The sequence below is a fragment of the Orcinus orca genome, chromosome 6 (genome assembly GCF_937001465.1).
Source record: "Orcinus orca chromosome 6, mOrcOrc1.1, whole genome shotgun sequence".
In the NCBI taxonomy this organism is placed as follows: Eukaryota; Metazoa; Chordata; class Mammalia; order Artiodactyla; family Delphinidae; genus Orcinus; species Orcinus orca.
In genome coordinates this window covers 76,452,277-76,478,237 of record NC_064564.1, presented here as the reverse complement: position 1 = coordinate 76,478,237, position 25,961 = coordinate 76,452,277, and positions in this window count along the sequence as shown.

Below are 25,961 nucleotides of genomic sequence, written 5' to 3'. Positions count from 1 at the left end.
GGGAAGATCCCACATGCCACAGAGCAGCTGGACCCGTGAGCCATGACCGCTGAGCCTGCACATCTGGAGCCTGTGCTCCGCAACGGGAGAGGCCACAACAGTGAGAGGCCCGCGTACCGCAAAAAAAAAAAAAAAAAAAAAAAAAAAAAAAAGACAGGAATTGGCCCTACAGGTTTTAGGAATTAGGGCACCAACTCTGAGCAACCAGAGAATTCAGAGGTAGAAAAACAAGGAAGGTGCTGCCAGTTGGCTCATTCCAAATACCGTGATGTAGATCAACATCAAACAAGAAACAGTAAAGTATTAAGGACACAGTGAACACCAGAATTTAATAGTGTGGATCTTTCAAATCAGTGATTCTCAATGTTTAATATGCATAAGAATCACCTGAGGATCTTGTCTAATTGTAGATTCTGATTCAGTAAGTCTAGGGGAGGGCTTGAGGTTCTGAATGTCTAAGAATTTCCCAGGGGATACTCTTGCTGCTGGTCCACAGTAGACACTGTGACTAGGAGGGTCTAGAGCAATGGCTCTCAACTTTGGCTGCATATTAGCTTTAAACAATGCTGATGCCTGGGTCCCATTCCCAGAGACTCTGATTTAATTGGTCTGGATTGGGCTATGTTTTCTGATGGTCTAAAAGCTCCCCCAGGTAATTCCATTTAGGAATCCATTTAGGGCCATTTCAATTGGTTCTCCAATGGATTTTAGGACAATGTTTTTGTTTTTAAAAAATTTAATCTGACCAATAAGTTCTCTATTGATAGTTACAGGTGTTGTAAGTGTTTAAGAGTCCTAGGCACTCTGGGTATTTTTTCAATCCTGACACATTTCAGGATAGTAAATCCTGTTTAATTTTTTGTTTTGTAATTTGATTTGATAGTGATAACATTGCATAACTCAGAGATTTTTTTGTTTCATTTGCCTTTAACTTTTTTTTTTTTACCTACTGTAAAAAGAACCTTAGGGTAACAGGTAGATTGGAAATTTATATTTTCCCTTTCTTTTAAAAACCAATTCTTGGCTTCAGCAGTCTTCTCACAGCCCTCTCCTATTGTGTTCATTAACTTGGGTTGCTTGGATTGCACCCTAACGATGTGTTTGTTCTCTTATTACCCTTACAGATTCGAGCCAACTCCAAGAGCACATTCTTAGGAAGCTGATGCCTTTGTTTAATTCTGCATATTTCTTCTCTTAGAGAGAAAAGGCAAGTGAGGACAGTTATCAGTTACAAGATGTGTGGAACACATAGATAGTCTAGCACTCTACTGGGAAGATCCTTTGTGTGAAGAAGATCCAGGAACTTTACACTTACATCATCTATTCTCTCAAATCTTGCTCCTTCCCAACCTCCCTACCTCCCTACCTCCTCCACTCGCATTCCACCCCTACTTTCTATCATCCCAGAACAGAAGCATTCCATCAACTAAAAGATCGACTTATGAGGCCTTTGATTCTCTATTAAGCTGATTTTTTTTTTCTTACTTACTGTTGTTCTGTAGCATTTTAGAAACTACTTCATCCTAGGCACAATGCCTACAATTGGGTTTGGCTGCAACCAAAGGAATGTTGGTTTTATCCTTTGGGTATGAAAAGCTTGGTTTCTCCTAGGCAGAGATGAGTTAAATATAAGTATGCTTTTCTTTACAAGATTGTTTTAAAATAAATAGTTAATACAAAGATATAATGTTGTTTCTCAAAGGACCTTGCTATGCACTGATTTTCAGACTACAGATCATCACCCATTCGTGGACTGTGAAATAAATTCAGTGATTCTTGACCAGCATTGTCTTTAATAGATGAGGATGGAAGATAGAAGACAAAATATCAGAGAATCTCTCACATTGTACGTGTAAGAATAATCTTTTTTTGACACACAAATTTTTCACACAAATTTTTACTGTGAGTTGTGTTTAAAAGGATTAAAAGCCACTGTCCCAAAGCAATCATCCATCAGTCCACCTTTATTCAAAGTCTTCCAAAACTATGATAATGCAATGATAATTTATTATGATTTTAAAATCTTCAGATATCAGCCTGCTGTTTTGGCACAAAAAGGCAATAGGGGTATGTGTGTGTGTACACACACACACACCTCTCACAGATTAAAACCCCAAATTTCCATTTTTAATCAGATTTAAATATTGGATTTTTATTTAGTTCACTTTTATGCAGTCTCCTCATTGCCTATTGGGCTTCCTAACCACAGAGCTTTTTCTCCTCTGCAGTTTACATTTATTTTTTCCCCAATCACTTCGAGACCCTCTTTAAAGTTTTTTGAAGCTGTATTTTCCTTTTTAGGAGAAAGGAAATATCAGTAGTTCTTATAATCAAAGGGTCAAAAGGAAGTGAAATCCCATAGTTCGGTAGGGTTCTGGATTGCTGCTACCTCTGAGAGTTCACAAAGGCTTCCCAAGGGATAGAATGATTTGAAGGGAATCAAATTGGATCCTCATCCTTCACATATTTTCTTTCCTAAAATTGATTGGATTGGCAACATGTAAGAGTCAAACAATCCCTTTCACAATTGTCCTCTTCCACTTTACAAAAAGGTAGCATACGTTCCACTACATCTTAATATGGTGCACTGCTCCAGGTGTAAAAACTCGTAACACTTAATGAATTCAAAACACCGGTGTCGGTTTGGGAAAGTGAACGACCTTAATAACTGAATAACAAACCCGTGTGCATATCAGGTAATTTCCAAGTCATGCTTTCCAAAAATTGAAAAAGCAAAACTGTGCTGTCAGATTCTAGATCATTAAAAATAATTTTTCAAAATACATCATGTGATTTTTGACAAATAGATCAAAAGGAGTTCCAAACAATGAGTGACATTATTGTAACAAAAGTCTATGTATTCTCACCTACTTAATAGGTAAGCCCTTATTGATTACATCTATAAAAGTAAAAAACTAGAATAAAAAATATGCTGAGCCTTTTCTCATTCTGGAAATGAGAAGTACTTATTCATGATAATGTGAATTAATCAGGAAAAATGACTATATCCACCTCATTAAATGATTCATTTTCAATACACTTCCACATTTTATATTTAATACTTTTCAAAATTTGTGATAGATTTATACTGCTTTGAGTAACTTGCTGTTAACTAATGATCATAATGATAAATCAATAAAAATAAATTTAACCTTTAGAGCCTTAGAGTTACAGGAAATATATTGCTATTTCAATTTACTTTCATATATATTTTTTACATAGAGTTAATCAATAAAGACAATTAATTAAAGACTTTCCAGTGTAGGGAATTCCCTGGTGGTCCAGTGGTTAGGACTCCCTGCTCTCATTGCCAAGGGCCCTAGTTTGATCCCTGGTAAGGGAACTAAGATCCTGCATGCTGTGCGGCATGGACAAAAAAAAAAAACCTCATAATAAAATAAATAAATAGAACATCAACATTATTTAAACAAAAAGACTTTCCAGCCTAAATATATATTACATTAGGATAAAATTCAGAGGGGGAAATGCAATGAAAATATACTACTAAAGATAGCTTACTCATGTATTTTTTAATGGATGGTAATAGGTATAAATTCATATTATATTTAGATTCCATTGGGTAAATTTTTTAAAGTGTTGCAATAGTTTAATTTTACATGTGATACTTATATCTTTTGCAGTTATTTAATCTTTTGAGAGGCTGCTCTCAACCTCTGAGATGCTTTGCATTCTGTCTATGCAATGTGTATCTCTCTAAATAAACTCGCTTTAAACTAAAAAAAAAATCTTTTGACAAATAAAATTGCATACTTAAAATATAAAAAGGGGTATTTATTGAAAGCAAGTTTTCAAATTTTTTAGGAGGAACATAAACAAAAATATTTAAGGTCACTGATCTAGACTTCTCACAGCCTATTACTGTCAGAAATCTGTAAGGTCATCCCAATATAAGAATATGTTTTTCTTCTACAAAATTGTTTTATGAATATTCTATGCTATACTTTTCCTAAGGGTAAAGTATATGCTGAATACAGCCTCTCATCACCCAGACTTGCCTTAGTTGGCATGCTAAAACTGGCTGGAGTAATAACTAGCAACATTGACCAGAATAAGCAACACAAAATGAACTTCACAACAACTTCATAATTCAGGATGCATTTAACAGATGGAGATGATTAACAGTATGGGACATTTGGCATTAAAATATTTTAATCAATTATTGATAACTAGGCAGCCTGTTTTGGGAAGTACATGCACCATCAACTGGTAAATGAAATGAAAAAAATTTCAAAAAATGTTAAAAGTTAGAATTTGTTCCACTGTTCAAGACCTTGCACTGAACACATATATTTATTGCCTTTTCTCAGATATCCCTTAAAGTGATGGCAGAGATACATAAAGGTATTTTTCCTAATAACAAAGGAAACGGATGTGGGGGAACACTAATGGGTGAGAGTTTTTAAAACTTTCTGAAGAAACAAAAACCAATGGAAACAAATAGAGGAAGCTATATTTTCAGAGGGTACCTCAGCCAAACAGGGAGTCAGGCAAAACCCCAAAGAGGCTATGGATTCAAAAGTGAAAAAGCGCAGGAAAAAGGGGGATTACATTGAAAATCTATGCAATGAACTGCTACCACATTATCTTTCTCCAGGTAGAACTAAATAAAAGGGTATCTCTTTAAGAAAATGTTGGGAAGGAAGAAAACTTTTCTCTACTTTTCTAGGTTCTTCTCACTGGTCTAAGAATTAAATTGACAAGACCCAGTTTAACAGGAGAAAATAAAATTTAATTTTGTATGTATGGCAACCCTACATACATGAGAGGGTCAGACAGTCCACATACACAAGAAGTTCAAACACAGAAAGGTAAAATAATCCACATGCCAAAGTGACACATCTTGAGAAGCCTGTTCTGAACCCCTACAAAAGAAATTAATTTTTTCTAGTTTTTATTTTTGTTCTCTTTTGATCTCTTTTTGAATTATCTCTTTCCCTGTGAGTCAAATTTTCCTAGTTTAATTTTAGTTAGCTTAATTACATTTCATGTTGCAGGCTGTCCACGAATGTTTAATGATCCTTGGTTATCTGTTCTCATTTAAGCATAGGTGAGTTTTGCACAGTAAAGGAAACCATCGACAGAACAAAAAGACAACCTACTGAATGGGAGAAAATATTTGCAACAAAATGACCAATAAGGGGTTAATATCCAACATATGTAAACAGCTCATACAATTTAACGTCAAAAAAACAAACAATCCAATAAAAAAATAGGCAGAAGACTTGAATAGACATTTTTCCAAAGAGGAAATGCAAATGGCCAACAGTCACATAAAAAGATGCTCAACATCACTAATCGTCAGGGAAGTATAAATCAAAACCACAATGAGATTTCACCTCACACCTGTCAGAATGGCTATCATCAAAAAGAGCATGAATAACAAAGGGTGTGGGTGTGGAGAAAAGGGAATCCTTGTACTCTCCTGGTGGGAATGTCAACTGGTGCAGCCACTGTGGAAAACAGTATGGAGGTTTCTCAAAACTCTAAAAATAGAACTACCACATGACACAGCAATTTCACTCCTGGGTACATAGCTGAAAAACACAAAAACACTAAATCGAAAAGATACATGCACCCCAATATTCATAGCAGCATTATTTACAATTGCTGAGATATGGAAGTAACCTGTTTATCAACAGATGAATGGATCAAGAAGATGTGGTACATATATTGATATACACACACACACACACACACACACACACACACAATGGAATACTACTCAGTTATAAAAAAGAATAAAATTTTGCCATTGGCAACAGCATGGATAGACTTGGAGGGTATTATGCTAAGTTAAATAAGTCAGAGAAAAATAAATACTGTATGATATCACTTATATGTGGAACCTAAACAATACAACAAACTAGCAAAAATAACAGAAAAGAAGTAGACTCACAGATATAGAGAACAAACTATTACCAATGGGGAGAGGAATTAAGAGGTATAAACTATTATGTATAAAATAAGCTACAAGGACATACTGTACAACACAGGGAACATAGCCAATATTTTATAATATCTATAAATGGAATATAACCTCTGAAAATTGTGAATCACTATACTGTACACCTGTAACTTATAAAATATTGTACATCAACTATAGCTCAATTAAAATAATAAACAAAATAGGTCTTCCCTGGTGGCACAATGGTTGAGAGTCCGCCTGCCGATGCAGGGGACACGGATTCATGCCCCGGTCTGGGAAGATCCCACATGCTGCGGAGCGGCTGGGCCCATGAGCCATGGCCGCTGAGCCTGCGCTCCGCAACGGGAGAGGCCACAACAGTGAGAGGCCCGCGTACCGCAAAAAAATAAATAAATAAAAAATAAACAAAATAAAATAAAATTCAGGAAAATCTAAAAAAAGAAAAGGTGATAGAAGGGCTGAGCAGAAGCTCTGTGTATGTGAATGGGGTTTGCCAATTACAAGGTTTTGCTTTAGGCTAAACAAATTAGGAAGCATCTTTTACACTTGGACAGGCCCAAATTTCAGAGTAAGGAGGACTTTGCTCTGGGGTTTTAATAGCCATGCTTGAACGTACATTGGGAAAACTTTTAAGATTATAGGACAAAGAGAAAAAGAGACAGAAAAATATGAGAGTACAGAAAAATGAAAATAAAGATTTACTTAGGAGGTCCAATATCTATCTGATTTAAAATTTAGAAAGACAGAATAGAGAAAATGAAAGGGAAAATTTCAGAGAAACAGAAGTAAATTTTCTAGACCTAAAGAAGAACATGGATATCTATATGAATGGATCTCTTGAGTGCCCAGCTGAATGAATGGATATGGCCCTACAGACACACCACCATAATATTTCAAAAGATCAAGGATAAACCAAAGATCCTAAAAGCTTTCAGGTCATGTACAAAAAAACCCCACAAAGAACAGTGGCCCCAATTTTTCATCAGCAACTGAATGCTAGAAAACTAAGCAGTGCTGTCAAAGTTCTGAGAGGACTACGTTCAGCCAAACTACCAATCCTGTATGAAGACAGAATAAACATACTTAGAGAAATGGAAGACTCGGAATTCTTGCCTCCCAGTATACATTCTAGGAAGTAGCCTGAAGATAGACTTGTGATGTTGTGATTTATAAGAAATATATATTTAGCTCCCATCCCTGTTCCTGGCATAGGAACCCTTCCTAAATGATGAAAGCAAAAACGTGTCTTTTGTTATCTGAAGGGATTGACTTTAGGAAAGCACTTAAAGATGGGGGCTGGTTGCCAGGAGAACCAACCTTGTGATTAGAGGGTTGGAACTTTCAGCCCCACCTCCACCCCCAACATCTGGGAAGAAAAGAGGCGCTAGAAGTTGAACCAATCATCAAGGCCAATGATTTAATCAATCATGTAATGAAGCTTCGATAAAAACCCAAAAGGAGAGAGTTCGGAGAGATTCCAGGCTGGTGAACATGAGAGATTTGGGGAGAGTGGTGAGCCTGGAGAGAGCACAGAAGCTCCAGGCCTTTTCCCCATACCTTGCCCTATGCATGTCTTCCATCTGGCTGTTCCTGAGTTGTTGCCTTTTATACAAATCTGGTAATCCAGTAAGTAAAATGTTTCTCTGAGTTCTGTGAACCACTCTAGCAAATTAAACCTGAGGAGGAGGTCACTGGAACCTCTGATTTATAGCTGATTGGTTAGATGCACAGGTGACAACCTGAGCTTGTGATGGGTATCTGAAGTGGAGGTGGGGAGGAGAAGTCTTATGGGAATGAGCCTTTAACCTTCAGGATCTGATGCTACCTCTGGATAGATAGTGTCAGAATTGAGTTGAATTACAGGACACCCAGCTGCTGTCAGAGAACTGTTTGTTGGTGATGTGGGAACCGCTCCATGCACGCACACATTAGAAATTGTCTCAGAGCACCTTTTAGACTTCAGGAAAATGCGAGAGTAAACCCCGAAAGAAGAAAACATGGGATCCAGGAAAACAATAAATCTAATCCAGAGGAAGGGAAGGGAAGAGAAGGGAAGTCCTGAGATGATAACTTCACAACAGGAATAAAACAAACCTCAGATTCTGGGAGATCTCTGTGGGGAAAAAAAAAAAGTTGAAAGGCTTCCAATTCCTCTCAACCTTTCTCATATCATGGCACAAATAAAAATGGTAACCTATATCAGGCACACTGGAGTAAATGGAGGAAGCTGCATGAACCTGGAAGCCAACCTCTGTATGTTCTGTGAGCCTTGGGCCCCCCGGCTGAGCTGAGGGCTGACTGACCAAAACCTGGCTGACGTGGAAGCCATTCATGAAGTCAGTTGTTGGGAATTTCTAAATTACACAGTGTGGTTAAAAGCTTGGAATAACTTGATTATATAATTGGTGGCTTACTTTTTTAGAGAGAGAGAGAGAATCCAATCAAACTTTTGACAGGGATTATTTCTTTGGTGTGATACTGACTCATAGAGGAAAAAAATGTAATCTGAGGACCCTATTTGCCTCTTTTCGCAGCAGAAAATATTTACGTAGTCATAATATGATATTATTACTTATTGATTTTCACCTTTTAGAGTCAACAAGGGTAAATAAATCAAGGGAAAAGATATAAAATGTAAATATTCTTAGTATTGACAATATTAAAAGAAAGATATAACTGATGAAGATTGAGAGGTAAAAAGAGGATGAGGATCGTGAAGGGAGGACTAATGACTTTATCTTACAAAATTGGGAACCAAGAGATACTGTCTATAAAGTGAGAGCCTTCCCTCAGATTTCTGCCATTGCCCTCAGCTACTGAGTTCCCAAAGAAGTAGAGTACCAAGTCTCACTTTCTGGATGTTCTTGACTGAGAGAGAAGCAATAGGAAAAGAAGCACCAAGGCACCAAAAGGTAGAAATTAAAAGCAACTGAAAATGACATTGGAAAAGTTTGCAAGAAAGGAAAAGACTTAAGGAAGAAAGATTTCATATTTCTGTTGCCAAATTGCTATTAGGAATTAAATAAATGCTAAATGCTGAGAGAGGGAGAGAAGGAGAGATGGGGGGGAGAGAGAGAGAGAGAGAGAGAGAGAGAGAGAGAGAGGGAGAGAGAGAGACCGTCTGTGATTTATGAAATAAGAAACAGAGATTTAGAAATCCTTTTTGAAGGTTCATGGAGGGACTATGTGAGTAGCAGAGACACAGAGGAGGTCGGTAGTGATATAAGTTAGCTAAATTCTCATGATTCATGGCAGGAAGTCAAAAGGCAATGTCTAATTTTGATATATTAAGAAACTGCACCATAAGCATACAATTCAGACACATGGAGTAACCACCAGAAGTAAAAAATTGAAGAACTTTCCTACTGTGTCTCCAGTACCTAGAATAGCAACTGGCTGATGGTAAGTGCTCAGTCAATATCTGCTGAAAGAATGAATTTGCTGAATAATGTGCAGGAATGGGGGAGGGGATAAGGGAACTTGACACTGTTGCTTACATTCATTGTAAGCCTGCAATAGTTCCATTTGCCCCTCTTTCCTTACAAACAGAATTCAGATTTCTACTCTGCAGGGAATGTGATCCCATCTCTAACAAGAAGTAAATCTTGATTAGTCTAATGAATCATGGTAATCCTACATCTCTAACCAGTGACTGGATTAAAGGATGTCATATGGCCCAGTTCTGTCCAATGAGATATGAAAGGAGGATTCTTGGAAGACTGCTTTCCTCTTTCCTCTCTCAAAATTGACATGTCTGAATTTGATGCCTGCACTGTATAACCACCAAGAGGAAGCTAGACTGAGGAAAAAACTAACATCCACAGAATGGCAGGGCATGGAAAGAACCTGAAACCTTCCTGACATCATTGAGCTCTCAGTTAAACAGCCCTATCTCAACACGTCTTGTATGAGAGATAATAAACTTTCCTTTTTGTTCCAACTAGTTGAGTTGAGGGCTACTGTTATTTGTTCTCAAAGCAAAACAATAGTAAAGATCCTTCTGTATTTTTTGATATAAATAAACATAGGCTTATGTTCATGTTTATGAAAATTAAAAATAAAATAAAGCTGTATATAATTTCATCCAATTACAATAGAGGAGCATTTTTTTATTTTTGAATTTTATTTTTTTATATAGCAGGTTCTTATTAGTTATACATTTTATACACATCAGTGTATACATGTCAGTCCCAACCTCCCAATTCATCCCACCACCCCCACCCCCCGCCGCTCTCTCCCCTTGGTGTCCCATACGTTTGTTCTCTACTTCTGTGTCTCTATTTCTGCCCTGCAAACCGGTTCATCTGTACCATTTTTCTAGGTTCCACATATATGCATTAATACACTATATTTGTTTTTCTCTTTCTGACTTACTTCACTCTGTATGACAGTCTCTAATAGAGGAGTATTTTTTTTAAATCGGTGTTTAAATATTTGTGTCCTCTAAATTTTGGTAGCCAGGTTTCAAGCCCCAGTTATTCTCTCTTTTATTTCCACTTTGATTCTTGTCTTCCAAGACAAATTTTTAAAAAGCCCTTCCCCTCCAGTTTGATAACCTCAGAAATTTCATCACAATAAACTCTAGTTGAAAGGGGCACCTCTTCCTGGAAACAAAAAGGAAAGTAGAGAATATGGCTACATTTGCCTAGTTTCCCTATCATGATATTTATTCTTTCAACAAAATGTGAGACAAAGTCAACAGTTGAGAGGGAATGGAAGAAAATGAGTGCAAGATATGAAGAGAAAGGAGAAGGCATAAAATAATCATCTCAAAGAATAAAAGAAAGAAATTACAGATGTAAAAGAATTTTGAATGAGATACTTCCTATTTTCAGAATTGCAGTTAGGTCCCAAAAGCCTAGAGAACTGATGGGTCTGCCAGATGCTTGTATGAAGGATCTATAAAAAGATAGCAAAATGGCTAGTAATCACCACGTTCTCTAGCCTATAGAATTACAACCAACGTTTAAGAATTCACAGAGGAGGACTGTTTGAAAGGGAATTTCGAGGAAAGATGGAGTTTTGAATGGTTAATTTTACTACCTTCGCCATAGATAGCAGAAGGTTGGTAGGGCTCCAAGGGAGCCATTAGAGGGAGCCTCGAGGAAAAAAAAAATGTAGAGCTACAGGCACTCGATTCCTGCTTTCACCTGCTCATAATAAGAGAAAAAGAAAAGAGCTCAGTATTGGAATCAGACCAAGGTGTTGATCCAGCAGACCAAGGGTGTGTACTGTTTATTGTAGGATACCAGTGGTCGCCATAGAGGGGAGTCAGATATAAATATTCTTACAGCATCTTTGCTCAAATAATTCTTTGCCTTTAAGGTTGAAGAAACTCCAAGTTCAAAAGGCTGTTGATGTATATCTTTTCATGGTATTGGTGGAGTTGGTGGGTGCAGAAACTGAGGTGGTGGGTCACAAGAGTTTGCTAACTCTAACAGGGCAAAGATTCCCTCTGCTGGGGGAGGAGGTCACTGAAAACCCTGTTGCGGGGGTTACTAAAGAGAAAAGAAGAGCCAGCATTTGAATACCTGACCTGACGGAGGTTAACGTCAGGTTCTCAGACAAGAGAGAACTTGCATTAGCCTTAGCTAAGTGAAATGGTCTTTCCCCATTGTCACTCATCCTCTCCTGATCTTGACCCTCCAGGATCCAACAGAAACATAACAAGGGGCTTGGGGTAGAGAAGTGGAAGAGCAAAGTGAAGAAACACTGCAAATATAGACTATGCTCTACTCCTCTACTGAATATCCTCAAACCATGGGTCAGCTGTGCTGGGGAAGAGGAGAAACTTTTAATTGAATGATAAGCTCAAGGTGTAATTGAGACTGGACTACACTTTTTTTCTTTGACCTGAGAATGTGTTTGTTTATAGTTGAAAGTGGTCAGAATTCATGAAATATGCCTGAGAGGCCATCAGTGAGTGAGGAAGAGAACTCCTACTCATTGGGTTGGAAAGCGGTGACTGGAGAGAAGAAACAGCTTTCCTGCTTTGTCCCTATGGAGAAAAGCCCATTCGTTAAGCTTGCCATACTCGGTGAAAGCATTGTAAGTAACAGGATTGTCAGACAGTATCTATTTTGGGTTTCTAGTTATGGATTTCAAGTGAAGCCAGTCAGCTACATTGTGATAGTCCCCCCAAATATTCTGCTCCTTCAGTATTGGAACAGAAGAAGTGAACGATTTGGTTTGACCAATGTTAGAATTTTGCTGTACAAATACATAAAAAGGGAGTGAGAGGTGAACTATTGCTATTTTCAAGAAAGCAACTACAATGATGGATTATGAATGGAATCTGAGTTGAGTGAGAAGGAAAACACAGACAGTAGGGGGATGAAGAGTGAAAAGGAAGTAGAGTTATAGAGCAAAGGCTCAATAAGGCAAGAACTGTTACAGTTAAGAAGCTACAGGAAGTAACTGGAAGAATAAATTGCAAAGGTCCAAGAGTGATTTATTACTTGAAACAGAAATTTCAGAGGTGATACAACTTCTGATGAGGGCAAGATTTAGGGTAAGATTGGTTGGGTGAAAATTTTGTGGGAGGCGAGGTAATTAAGAAACTGATCAGGTTAAAAGTATATTGTGGACTGGTTAGAACTAGTTTGAGTTAGTTTAAATGAGTTGGACCAATTTTTTTCAGTTTAAACCAGTTTGATTCGTGCTGAACCAATAGATCTATCAGTTTTTAATTTTATACCTCATTGATTTCATCAACCAAGAAATAAATATGAACTTGTTTTACCTAATTTAAAATTATTTACATTGGTGCAGCCACTATGGAAAACAGTATGGAGGATCCTCAAAAAATTAAAAATAGAGCTGCCATATGATCCAGCAATCCCACTTTGGGCACATACACAGACAAAACTATAATTCTAAAAGATATATGCACCCCAATGTTCATTGCAGCACTATTTACAATAGTCAAGACATGGAAGCAACCTAAATGTCCATCGACAGATGAATGGATAAGGAAGATGTGGTACATATATACAATGGACTACTACTCAGCCATAAAAAAGAATGAAATAATGCCATTTGCAGCAACATGGATGGATCTAGAGATTATCATACTAAGTAACATAAGTCACACAGAGAAAGACATACCATATAATATCGCTTATATGTGGAATCTAAAATACAACACAAATGAACATATCTACGAAAGAGAAACAGACTCACAGACACAGAAAACAGACTTATGGTTGCCAAGGGGGTGAGGGTAGAAGAGGGGCGGATTGGGAGTTTGGGATTAGTAGATGCAAACTATTATATATAGAATGGATAAACAACAGGGTCCTACTGTACAGCATAGCAAAATATAATCAATATCCTGTGATAAACCATAATGGAAAAGAATATGAAAAAGAATATATATATGTATATAACTGAATCACTTTGCTCTAGAGCAGAAATTAACACAACATTGTAAATAAACAATACTTCAATAAAATAAATAAATAAGAGAAACATATACCATGAAAAAATAAAATAAAATAATTTACATTAAATTACACAGTATGTTAGCATTAAGTATTGTTTTTTACTTTGATTACCGGTTTATAAGGTTAGTTTAGATTTACAGTGGCTTATATTTACATTGACTTTATTTAGAAAATCCATGCCAAAGTTAAGGAATATTCCCATTAGTTAGAGATTCCTTTTGAACAGGATACAAAGTTTTACTAAGTGGATGAACTCATAATACGATGATAAAAATTATAGGAATCCATAGTGCTTTCTTCTCTTCCAAAACATAAAAATTGTCTTGTGGTTTGAATTTATCTCTGCAAGGTTTGACCATTTTTCTGAGTAGGAGAGAAGTAAAGAGACTTCCTGCTTCATCCCTATGGAACGAAGCCCGTTCATTAAGCCTGCCATACTTGGTGAAAGCACTGTAACAGGACTGCCAGACAGTAACCATTTTGGGTTTCTGGCCATGGATTTCAAGTGAAAGCACTTAGCTACTTAATGCTCTGCTTCTCCAGTATAGGCACAGACCCTCCTACTCAGACTCTATCTTGTAAACCTTACATCTCATTTCTGAGTATTAATTCTGTCCATTTCATGCTGTTTCTCAGCCATAACCTATAAATTCGTTACTACCTTCACATAGGAAAAAAAGTCCTCCTTATAACTAGATGCACTTATTTGTAAATAGATTGAAGCAATGTATACCAATAAAACCATATTTCCACCAACACTCTGAGAATCATTTTCTTTGTCGGCGTTAAGTGAGAATGTGAAAAAGACCGAAATGTATATAGTTGGAATCCTCCTTCTCTCCCTTCCAGGTGAGGTGGGCCACAGCTCTCTGACCCAACTTTGATTGATTCTTCATACCCATTCAAGCATGAACACTCTGTTTGCAGATCCATACACTCCTCCCTGAGAGTTATAACCAGATGGTATTAGAATATCCTCTGCTTTATTTTTACCATATTCATGAATATAGGCCATCTAACAATCATAAATTATAAAGATTACAAATGAATTGGAAAATATATCAATTTGTTATAAAGATACTTTACATCTAGATGTTTCATTAATCACATTATTGGCAGTATTACATAAACCAATATTTTTTAAAGTATAGTTTTAGGATCCTACGTCTGAATCTTCTGGGATTATATTCAAAGTGCTGAGTACAGGATGGAACCACCACCCAAGTGACTCAGACTGGGGTGGGAGTGGGGGGTTGGGAATCTACAATTTAGAGAAATTTCTCAGTGAGTCTTTACACACAGGACAGTTTGAGAGCCATCTTTCATACTAAACTCAGATCCAGGACTTGAACTCAGATGTCTATTCCCCAAATTGAGGCAGGACTATGCCCCATTTCAGCAGGAAGCAGAGCAGTTGTCACCCTAAAAGATTTGTGGAAGGTTGAAAGAAAAAGGGGGATTGAAACCGAGTCCCCCTAAAACTGAGTTCCTCTGTTGGGTTTACTTTTTTTAATTTTGTTTATAGCTCTCTCTCTTTTTTTTTTTTTGCGTTACACGGGCCTCTCACTGTTGTAGTCTCTCCCGTTGTGGAGCACAGGCTACGGATGCGCAGGCTCAGCGGCCATGGCTCACGGGCCCAGCTGCTCCGCGGCATGTGGGATCTTCCCGGACCAGGGCACGAACCCGTATCCCCTGCATCGGCAGGCGGACTCTCAACCACTGCGCTACCAGAGAAGCCCTCTCTTTTTTAAAAAAATTTATTTATTTATTTTTGGCTGTGTTGGGTCTTTGTTGCTGCACGCAGGCTTTAGTTGCAGCAAGCAGGGGCTACTTTGTGTTGCGGTGCATGGGCTTCTCATTGTGGTGGCTTCTCTTGTTGTGGCGCATGGGCTCTAGGCACGCGGGCTTTAGTAGTTGCAGCACATGGGCTCAGTAGTTGTGGCTCTCGGGCTCTAGGGCACAAACTCAGTAGTGTGGCTCAGGGGCTTAGTTTCTCCGCAGCATGTGGGATCTTCCTGGACCAGGGCTCAAACACGTGTCTCTTGCATTGGCAGGCGGATTCTTAACCACTCCGCCAACAGACATGCCCTCTGCTGAGTTTATGATTCATGTCTCTATCCAAAACGATTATTCCCTTTCTTGTCCAACACCTGTTCTCCTCAAGATTGACAAGTATCAAAGAAAAGGGGGGATTGAAACTGAGCAGGACCCTGTGGGGCTCCTAGGCACAAAAGCCTTTCTGTGTCCCCCATTTCTTTCCTTTTTTTTTTTTTGCAGTACACAGGCCTCTCACTGTTGTGGCCTCTCCCGTTGCGGAGCACAGGCTCCGGACGCGCAGGCTCAGTGGCCATGGCTCACGGGCCCAGCCGCTCCGCGGCACGTGGGATCTTCCCGGACCGGGGCATGAACCTGTGTCCCCTGCATTGGCAGGTGGACTCTCAACCACTGCACCACAAGGGAAGCCCCCCATTTCTTGATTACAGGAAATAGGCTTCATTCAGCCTTCGTGACCCTCCCTGAGTTCCAAGGGCAGGTTCAAACAGTTACTAACTAGGGAAGGGAGGGGATGCAGGAACAAGGGAGGAACAGTCAAGAAACAGTAGTGCAGAAAGAGAAGAACAAATATCGTATATTAACGCATATATGTGGAACCTAGACAAATGGTACAGATGAACCAGTTTGCAGGGCAGAAATAGAGACACAGATGTAGAGAACAAACGTATGGACTCCAAGGGGGAAAAGTGGCAGGGGGATGAATTGGGAGATTGGGATTGACATATATACACTAATATGTATAAAATAGATAACTAATAAGAACCTGCTGTATAAAAAAATAAATAAAATAAAATTCAGAAAAAAAAAGAAACAATAGTGCAGCCTTGGGGCAGGGTCCTGTGTCCCTGTTCCCCCCCCACGCCCCCCAACTCCAAGGGATATACATAACAATATCTCTGAGCTGTTTCGCAGGTTCTGAAATCCTACCAGGTGGGAGAAGTTAACTGTATGCTGCCCACAAGCACGTAGTCCCCAGACTGGCTGGAACCAGAAGGTTGATGATGCTGACTCCCACTTACCTCACCATCAACCAGAAAGAAGAATGTCCATGAGTTGATCATGCCCTCTTTGAACCATTACTATAAAACTCCTCACTACCCTCCAGGTTGGGACACACAGTTGTGAGGGCATTAGCCTGCTGTGGCCCCCTTTGCCTGGCAAAGCAATAAAGCTATTCTTTTCTACTTCACACACACACACAAAAATGTCAAGGTAAAGTATCCTCATTCCCATAAACCAGGAAAACCAGGTATTTACATTGCAGGATTTTTGAAAGTATGTATTTTAAAATGCATACATGATCTCAAAATTCGATAAACAAAAGCTATTCAACCAACTGCCCCTTGAAATACTGAAATGGGCTTATTTCTATAGGATTTATCAATGACCTACCTTTATAGACAAATTAAGACAAAGAGTGGAGAAAAGTTGGATAATTCAATCTCCCTTTCTCCCTTTATCTCACACATACAAATCCCATTATTCTTGTTTTCAGAAATTTGGGGTCTGAGTCTCCAAAAAACATTTCCTCAATTCTGATTTTCCATTTCCCTATGCAAACTCTGGCTCTTAAAAAAAAAAAAAAAAAAGAACAAATTTATTCCAGAGATTCCTTCTCAGTGAGAGGTGAAAGGTTGCATTATAAGTTAGAATTCAAGTACATTTAAGGGCATTTTTTTCCTATCAATTTTTTTTCTCAAATGATCCTCTGTCCCCTGTCTCCTCACCATCCCAATTGTACAAGTGTCTTCCTTTCCTCTTCTCATCCTCTGTACCTGACTTAGTTAAGTCAAGAGTATTTCAGCTTTCTCTCAGGCTTTGGCTTTTACTAGCACTTATCTTCCTGCCCGAGGTCACTCACCTCATTTTTAATTTGCACAAACCTATTGTACTTGCATAGATTAGAATTTTGCTGGCTCCTTGAAATCTACTTTCTGTACCATTAAGTGTTTGTCTTTCAAGACTTTTTATTAGCCTCATTTGTTCTCCCTCTGAGCCTGAGCAAAGTAGATCAACTATTGAGGGAGCATTTTCAGTTGCTTTAGAGATTTTTAAGTTTGGTTCCCTGTGCTTTTTATAGAGGAGCCAATTAGCTTTTCAAACTTTTTATTTACACAGTTGTTAAAAGAAGAGATGGATGAGTAATTAACTTTAGAAATTGGCTCATCAGAAAATGGAAAGACTCAATGGCTATCTATATTGTCTTAAAAAATTCATTTTCCCCCAATAACCTGTGTGTGTGTGTGTGCACACCCACATGTTTGCAAACAGAAAGAAGAGATAGAGCATATGTCAGTGAAGAAAGAACTTCTACTTTGTGTAAGGCACCATGATGACTGCTGGGGGATACACAATGAGAATTAAAAATAATCTGTACTTTCAGAGGCGTTTCCAGCATAACTTTGGAGGCAGTTATGTCCACAAACACTAAGAGGAAGCTGGGAAAAGGGGCTTGAGCCAAACTGCTGAGTGTAGGTTTCCACACACAGCAGCAGGGCAAGTGCCAAAGGTTTAGGAAACGAACCTGATTTCAAATCCCATGACCTTGAGGAAACTGTTAACATCTGCTGAGCCTCAGTTTGTATGTCTTTAGAGATTAGCAGCACCTAGCTCCTGAGGTGGCTGTAAGGAGTAGAGATAAAGTAGGTAATGTGCCTAGTGCATGGTAAAGGCTAAATAAATAGGAGTTATTATTATGGAAATAGCCAGCAGCTGCAAGTTTGCAAATCGAACTCTTTGCAACTGTACCTGGAATGCAAAATCAATAGTCCCTGCACCTAGATGTAAACCTATTTTCATTTCAAGAAGTTGGCTCCAAATCAAAATGCATTTTTTAGGGCAGGAGTCAACTTCAATGCTGTTAAGCAGTGTGCGCCATGTTAGAGACTTTGAGGCCAGCAAGGTACATGAAAATAAGGGGTCAATTAAAACCCCTGTAGTTTAAAATCAGCTGGTTTAATCCGATGAGAGGAAGCTCAAGGATAGCTTTCCTTGTTCAAAAAGTTTTGACCTCTTGATACTTCATCCATACTCAGAAAACACCGCACCTTATTTAAAGGGTAGATCTACATGTGTTGCCATAAATGAATGTCCATGACATACAGACGTTTGTGTCAACTACAAATTGGCACTTGCCATCTACCTCTACAAGGACTAAATCATGCGCTGCTGCAGCTGCTGACCTTCAACACCCCCTGAAAGGAGTTCAGGGTGGAGATCAGGAGTGAGGTACTCTGTGCTCTGGAAAAAACTTGCAGAACAGGTCTTCAGAGAGATATTTTCAGAGGATTTTATGAGCCCAATTCTTGCACCTCCTCTTACCTAGAAAAGCACTAAAATCCTTCATGGTGACATCTGCTCCTTCTGACTAGCAGTAACCTTCAAGAGACTAGCAGCATCCTTCTGCAAAACATATGGGCTTGATTGCATGTACTCCCCCTTCACCAAAATCACATATTTACTGACCTTCCCCCCCTGCCTCTTTGGAGCAGTTTCTCAGAGATAGCTGAAATTCTATCTCCCATGCTATCATCCTCATTTTGCCCCAAATAAAACTTAACTCACAGCTCTCACTCTGTGCATTTTTTCAGTTGACATGTGAAAAATTATAGTGAACACCTGAAGTTTTTCTTTTACAAATCCATTCCCTCAGCTTCTGGTAATGGAAATATGTTTTGTCTAGAGACCATCTCTCGCCTTTGTCAGTCAAGGTACCCTGGCCAAGAGGAAGGCTTGTGATTCAACTGAGCAATCTGACACTTCCCTGGGAGTTTGAATCTCAAATGATATTTACACAAGCACAAAAAGGGACAGAGCTGATGCAGGCTTACGACATGGGTTCCTGTTACCACAATGCCCAGAACTACTCTGATTCCTGTCCTTTCCAAATATCCTTACCTAGCTCTTCAACCTTTTCTTCAATTCTTCCTTAAGGAAGAAATATGCTTTAGTACATCAATGGGCATTCTTTGTGTTCTCTACCTACAGATATAACATCTTAAAATTGTTTTCCAATAAATTGCTTTTCCTTTCAAGTTAGCAAGACTAGACTCCTGTGCTTTCAAACAAGAACCCTAAAATACAGTGATAATAAACATTGTGTTTGTTTCTATATGTATATTTTAAACTCATTTACTCTACAAATTTTTGTACTAAAATTTTCTTACAAGGTGTATTATTTTTGTAAGTAAAAAGCACTAATAAGTTAAAAAGAAATTTAGGTAACCAGGCGAGTCCTCTGTAAATAAACTTCACTTGAATCCTCTTTGCAAACTAGGAGCCATTTTCACTAGGAAGCGGGGGCAGCAGCATTAACAGCAAACTGTTACAAGCACAGTGCCAGAGGGAGAGGTACTGAAAGGGGAGAAAGGACTGCAATGGGAAAGTTCAAGGGTACTAGCTGCCCCATGTTTTGTTATTACTTATGGTAAGGCCAATAGATCAGGAGACAACTGCTATTGAAAAGATGAATGTTATACTCACAGATCCCAAGAAGAGAGGGCACACCACAACATGGGGGACACAGAGGGAAGAACTGGGGTTGGTCAGGAAACAGAGGGACAGAGTGAAACTGTGGGCAAGAGCCCTTATTGTGGTTTGCATTTGAAAGGCACACTTATGGATGAATTGTTTACTTTCTCTAGGAATTGGCCAACCCTGGACAGCGCAGTCCCTCCAAGGTCAGCAAGACCCCAGATGTCAAAGCATCAGAATTGAGAAGATAAAAGACATGGTTGATACACCTCATTTTCTAGATAAGACTCTTGAATTGCTACTCCTTCCACAATCCACGGAAGTTCAAAACCTTCTCTGGGAGTTCTGCAAATTTTCAAGAAAGCTAGCATTTCATTCTCAGAGTTATCCTGATCTCTGTGATTCTGCATTTTTGCATATATTTCTGTTTTATACCATAGAATCCCAATGTAGAATGCAGTTCTCTCTTCAGTTTCCAGGGGTGGGAGATGGAGAAGTGAATCACATTGAATATACTATGTGCCAAGAGGCAATCAGCTATATGTTGGGAAATTTAAAGACAAATACGAGATGATTTAAGGAGCAAAATGTCCAGGAGGAGAGATACATACATAAACAGGGCATAAGACAATGCTACATTGGAGGACTATAAAAAGTTAGAGCAATTTGTACACATAAACCCAGGCCTATCCCAAATATTTGGGGCTTAGAAAGAGTACAGATGGAGGCCCATGTAACATATGTCTAAGTGTTTAAAAGCTATATATCAAGGGCTTCCCTGGTGGCGCAGTGGTTGAGAGTCCGCCTGCTGATGCAGGGGACACGGGTTCGTGCCCTGGTCCGGGAAGATCCCACATGCTGCAGAGCAGCTGGGCCCATGAGCCATGGCCGCTCAGCCTGCACGTCCAGAGCCTGTGCTCCGCAATGGGAGAGGCCACAACAGTGAGAGGCCCGCGTACCGCAAAAAAAAAAAAAAAAAAAAAAAGATATATATCAAGCTAACAGACTGCTAAATAGAACATGTTCTACTCTTCTTCTGTGATGAACAGAACTTCATAAAACCTGGAAGGCCAGGTCTGAGTTTGGAATTCTCAGAGTTCTGAGAACATGGCAGTACAGGGAAAGATGGCTCCTGGCTCCCAGCTTGTGGCCTTTGGCATTCTTCCCTCCTTTTCCTCCCCCTGCTTCCTTTCCGTACTTGCTCACATACATGTGGACACACAGGTGGTGTATATAAGCTCCAGCCACAGCCTCCACAAACAGCTGTCCTTTGGTCACTACTTAGTCTAGAGTGTACCCACCAGGGGTGCCATTTTTGTCTTTAGGAGCAAAGACAGAGGGAACAGACTCACCCAGGCTCTGAAAGTAGGGTCAAAGCCATTTAAGCAGGAATTCCAAGGTCCTAGATAACAGAGTCAGGTCAGAAGGGAGTGCCTCTTGGGGCGGGCCAGGTACTCTTTGGCCTATAGTATGAGGCACAGCAGTCAAGGGCTACTGCGAGGTCTTCTGAGGCATAATCTCCTTCTTGCCTGGGTTAAAATGCAGTATTGCTTAGCCTTTTTCATCACATTTTTCTCAAGGTGAATCATCTGAAAATGCATGCAGCATTCTAGCTTCAGATGCACTGGTTTGGGTCAAGCGTCAGAGAAGTGTGTTTACTTGATTTTCAGTCCCCACCTGATGAATTTTTGAAGAAACGTTATTTTGGGACTTGTGAAGCATTACGATTCTATTTTCCAATGGCTATACAGGCTAATAAGCTACCATCAGGAAAGAGAAAATAGGAAGAAATTCTTCTTTTTGGCTATAAATCCCAATTTAGAGTCTAAAGTATAATAGGACCATCTTCAAGGACAAAGGACCATGTGTTTCCAAGCATTTGTTTCAACCAGACGTTTTCCTATCCCTGGCTGTTTTCATTTACTGCCACCTGCAGGCCAGGCTTGTCCTGGATCAGTTTTCATCAGGGTCACAAGGAAATAACACAGCTCAACTGGAGTTAAAGCAAGGTGATTCCTTCACTACAGGTGTGCTGCACCTGCTTTCTTGCCTAGCTTGTCTTCACCTCAGTTCCTGATTTTGCTTGGCTTTCTGCTTATTTTTCAATCTTTCTTTTTCTTCTCGCTCAGTGTCTACAGATCTTCCACTCGCTAATCATCCCCATCAGCTCCTGGCCACTTGCCATGTTTTGTTCTCTAGTATTTATGTCCTCCTGACTTCTGTTGGCTCCAAGCCGTGATATATTGCTGTCTTGCTCCCTAAGATTTTTGTGGTTTGTGATGACCTAAAGCAGTCTCATCACCCTACCCAATTCCCTGACCTACAGCCACCCTGACATTGACTAGTAGAGTGAAAGCAAAAACAGGCCATGCCTTGAAGCCAAATCCCCTCCTCCAGTCTTCATTTTCCTTTATCATTGTAGCAGAGATGAGAGGATTTTACTCTTATTTCACTGCTTCTTTTCCAATAAGCTTTCTCCCCACTCAATCCTACAAAACCTATGTCAAACCCATAATACTGCGGACATAAATGTTATATAAGACTGTTCGATCTCCAAATCATGAACCTGGGCATATTACCCTTCGACTATGACACTGTAGTTCCAACTATTCCCAATTTGGACTCATCAGGACCTCTGGTCTATTGACCTCTATATGCTAAGCAATCCTTCAGCCTGTTTAATTTCTTCACTTCCCTCCTTATCTAGTTTACATGGTATAATCATTCATTTCAAAATCACTTTCGTTCACACTGGTCAAAATGGCCAGCATTGAAAAGTCTATGAATAACAAATGCTGGAGAGGGTGTGCAGAAAAGAGAACCTTCCTACACTGCTGGTGGGAATGTAAATTGAAACAGCCACTAAGAAGAACAGTATGGAGGTTCCTTAAAAAATTAAAAATAGAGCTACCATATGATTCAGCAATTCCACTCCTGGGCATAGATCCAGAGAAAACTCTAATTCGAAAAGACACATGCAACCCAGTGTTCACTGCAGCACTATTTACGATAGCCAAGACATGGAAGCAACTTAAATATCCATCGACAGAGGAATGGATAAAGATGTGGTACATATATACAATGGAATATTACTCAGCCAAAAAAAAGAGTGAAATAATGCCATTCGCAGCAACGTGGATGGACCTAGAGATTATCATACTAAATAAAGTAAACCTGACAGAGAAAGATCAATATCATATGATATAATTTTATGTGGAATCTTAAAAAAATGGTACAAATGAACTTACTTACAAAACAGAAATAGACTCACAGAGAAAACAAACGTATGGTTACCAAAGGGACGGGAGGAGGAGGGATAAATTAGGAACTTGGCATTAACAGATACACATTACTGTACATAAAATAAACAACAAGGAGCTACTATATACCACAGGGAACTATAGTCAGTATCTTATAGTAACTTATAATGGAAAATAACCTGAAAGAATTTGAATATATATATATGTGTGTGTGTGTGTGTGTGTGTGTGTATATATATATATATATATATATAAAACTGAATTACTTAGCTGTACACCTGAAACATTGTAAATCAACTATATATCAATTAAAATTAATTAATTATCTAATTCTTTTAAAAAACACTCTCATTGATACCGCAAACTGCTTTATGTCTTTGTATTTTGTCACATTTAATCTGGGATCAACCCTGCTGTTGGGTTTTCTCTCTGGTAACACTTAAGCACCTAATAGTTTCTGGAGAAAAACACAACATGGCAAACTGTTACCACTATAAATCCATAATCACTCACCTCAAGTGAGCTCTCAACACCGCCCATCAATCCTACTTGTTTCTCCTAGACAACTGGCCCTCTCGCTTCTCCATTTCCCTCAAAACTGTGATGACGCCTGATCAGACTGCCCCTACTGGTAGGACCAACCATCTTCTTTTCCTTCGATCACAGAGAAAATTGAAGCTATCAGAAAAAAATTCCCTCAGGTTTCATTTACCAATTCCACAAATCTACCTATTGTTCTCAAGACAGTGCCCAATACATGGACATGTCCGGCCTCTCATCCAACAACCCCGCAGCCTTTACGCTTCAGCCACACTGGCCTTCAAAAGGCCCTCTAACATCACGTCTGAAACTAGGGGAAGAATCATTCAAGTTATTGGATAAATTAAAATTTCCAAGCCCACTAGATAATACTTTAAGGGGAAGGGCTAGAAAGTGGTATACTTAACAAGAGCCTCAGGTCATTCTTTTTTTAATTTTTAATTTAATTTTATTTTTTTATACAGCAGGTCCTTATTACTCATCAATTTTATACACATCAGTGTATACATGTCAATCCCAATTGCCCAATTCATCACACCACCACTCCCACACCCCCGCCGCTTTCCCCCACTGGTGTCCATACATTTGTTTTCTACATCTGTGTCTCAATTTCTGCCCTGCAAACCGGTTCAATTGTACCATTTTTCTAGGTTCCACATATATGAGTTAATATACAATATTTGTTTTTCTCTTTCTGACTTACTTCACTCTGTATGACAGTCTCTAGATCCATCCACGTCTCAACAAATGACCCAATTTCTTTCCTTTTTATGGCTGAGTAATATTCCATTGTATATAGGTACCACATCTTCTTTATCCATTCGTCTGTCAATGGGCAGTTAGGTTGCCTCCATGACCTGGCTATTGTAAATAGTGCTGCAATGAACATTGGGGTGCATGTGTCTTCTGGAATTATGGTTTTCTCTGGGTATATGCCCAGTAGTGGGATTACTGGATCATATGGTAATTCTGTTTTTAGTTTTTTAAGGAACCTCCATACTGTTCTCCAGAGTGGCTGTATCAACTTATATTCCCACCAACAGTGTAAGAGGGTTCCCTTTTCTCCACACCCTCTCCAGCATTTGTTGTTTGTACATTCTCTGATGATGCCCATTCTAACTGGTGTGAGGTGATACCTCATTGTAGTTTTGATTTGCATTTCTCTAATAATTAGTGATGTTGAGCGGCTCTTCATGTGCTTCTTGGCCATCTGTATGTCTTCTTTGGAGAAATGTCTACTTAGGTCTTCTGCCCATTTTTGGATTGGATTTTTTTTTAATATTGAGCTGCGTGAGATGTTTATATATTTTGGAGATTAATCCTTTGTCCGTTGATTCATTTGCAAATATTTTCTCCCATTCTGAGGGTTGTCTTTTTGTTTTGTTTATGGTTTCCTTTGCTGTGCAAAAGCTTTGAAGTTTCATTAGGTCCCAGTTGATTATTTTTGTTTTTATTTCCATTACTCTAGGAGGTGGATCAAAAAAGATCTTGCTGTGATTTATGTCAAAGAGTGTTCTTCCTATGTTTTTCTCTAAGACTTTTAGAGTGTCCGGTCTTACATTTAGGTCTCTAACCCATTTTGAGTTTATTTTTGTGTATGGTATTAGGGAGTGTTCTAATTTCATTCATTTACATGTAGCTGTCCAGTTTTCCCAGCACCACTTATTGAAGAGACTGTCTTTTCTCCATTGTGTATCCTTGCCTCCTTTGTCATAGATTAGTTGACCATAGGTGCGTGGGTTTATCTCTGGGCTTTCTATCTTGTTCCATGGATCTATGTTTCTGTTTTTGTGCCAGTACCATATTGTCTTGAATACTGTAGATTTGTGGTATAGTCTGAAGTCAGGGAGTCTGATTCCTCCAGCTCCGTCTTTTTCCCTCAAGACTGCTTTGGCTATTCAGGGTCTTTTGTGTCTCCACACAAATTTTAATATTTTTTGTTCTAGTTTCATAAAAGATGCCATTGGTAATTTGATAGGGATTGCATTGAATATGTAGATTGCTTTGGGAAGTATAGTCATTTTCACAATATTGATTCTTCCAATCCAAGAACATGGTATATCTCTCCATCTGTTGGTATCATCTTTAATTTCTTCCATCAGTGTCTTATTGTTTTCTGCATATAGGTCTTTTGTCTCCTTAGGTAGGTTTATTCCTAGTTATTTTGTTGTTGTTGTTGCAATGGTAAATGGGAGTGTTTCCTTAATTTCTCTTTCAGATTTTTCATTATTAGTGTATATG